Source organism: Mus caroli, unplaced genomic scaffold, assembly GCF_978045245.1.
Source record: "Mus caroli unplaced genomic scaffold, Mus_caroli_1 scaffold_19, whole genome shotgun sequence".
NCBI lineage: Eukaryota > Metazoa > Chordata > Mammalia > Rodentia > Muridae > Mus > Mus caroli.
The window spans coordinates 29,931,641-29,933,248 of NW_028227274.1; the positions used below are offsets into that span (position 1 = coordinate 29,931,641).

A 1,608-nucleotide genomic window follows, 5' to 3' on the forward strand; every position below is an offset into this window, starting at 1 on the left:
TTCTTTTCTTTTCTTTTCTTTTCTCTTCTCTTCTCTTCTCTTCTCTTCTCTTCTCTTCTCTTCTCTTCTCTTCTCTTCTTTTTTCTTTTTCTTTTTCTTTTCTTTTCTTTTCTTTTTTCTTTTTCTTTTTCTTTTTTCTTTTCTTTCTTTTTTTTTTGCCATTATAGGGATCACAGACTGTTTTTCTTTGCTTCTTCCATTCCCTTCAGATCAGAGTAAATCCAGCATATTTGGAGGTAGGGCATTTTTCTTTGTATGGCTCTTAATTTTAAAGTTTCTCATGATCTTCTTGTTGCTGTGAACGCATTCAGGACATAGCAAATTATCTTCCACTTCTGGTTCTGGGATAACCCAGGTTGGTAACAGGAAGAGAAAGTTCATGCTTTGGGGAGTGTCTGGAGCCTAGGTCTGACCATCATGAAATTGCAGGTGAACCCAGCCTTTCCTATCTGCAGGGTGCTGCCTGCCATGGACCACACACCATCCAAATCCAATGGTTTGTGGCCAGAAAGGCCTTTACATTAGAGGGAGGAGGACAGTGATTCACAGACACTGGCTGGGCAGCTCTCAATGCAATTCTTCCCCTGCCTGAGGTGAATCTAGATTTTCCAGTATACCACTCTCCCGCTTCTAACTTGGGCAGCTGCTTGGAGGCCCGGTTCCTCTGAAGACTATCTTGGGTTTCTTGGGACCCTGCTTCATTCTGGCCTCACGAGATGTGTTGGGAATATAATATTCTTGTTTAGAACACGAATGTCTCCAAAGTCTGAAATAAACTTCAACTTTCTTGCCATCAGTACTCAAGTCATGATAATGATGCCACTCCTGAAGAATGTTCCAGGACACGTCATTAATAGGAGGCAGGATGCCCTGTCTCGAGAAAAAAAAAAAAGGAGGCAGGATGGGCAGAAGAGAGGTGCTTGGTATGGTCCTTGTTGGGTGTTTGGGATCATACCTCACCAGAGAACCAGCTGGTGGTTTGTGATCTCTGGTTGAAGAAACATTTGATTCTGTAGGATATTCTATAGTTGGCTCCTCAGTAAATGGGACCAGTGTTAAAACCACACTCTTTCTTCATCCAAGTCTTCCTCAATTTGTTCTTCTTGTAAGTCTCCTGGTCGAAGTATGACATTTTCAGGCAAGCTTGGGAGAAGACAAAGGCCATATTGCTGGCTTTGATAGCTAGAAACAAACTTCTTCTGGTGGCCATTGGTCATGGGTAAAGATGGAAAGGGGGAAGTATTCACTGTTTGGTCATTACATAGCAGTGGAAATATGTCTGACACAGAAGCTATGGTTGAAGACACCGCCTGGTTAAGTTGGCCATAATCCATGTTCATTCTCCAAGATCTATCGTCTTACATGTATAAGGTGAATACATTTAATGGGGTTGTGGTGGGACTCATCAGCCCTGGGTTCTCCAAAATTTCCACTCAAGGAGTGAGAAAATGATGTTGGGTGATTTTTTTTTTAAGGTTAAAACAGTCACTGGCTTCCTCTTGACCTTGCTACACACTTGTCCTCACTGTGTCTGTCAGAAAGCTGATGAGTGCTTTGCTAGTTGTCAAATAAGTATCTAATCATGTCTTCTATACCTTCTATACCTTT

General features: G+C 41.9%; 1 pseudogene; it reads right to left on the bottom strand.

Annotated features, from left to right (window-relative positions):
- Positions 1-210: 210 nt before the first annotated feature.
- LOC110285143 (developmental pluripotency-associated protein 2 pseudogene) lies at positions 211-1,132 on the bottom strand (annotated as a pseudogene).
- Between the last annotated feature and the right edge of the window lie 476 nt (positions 1,133-1,608).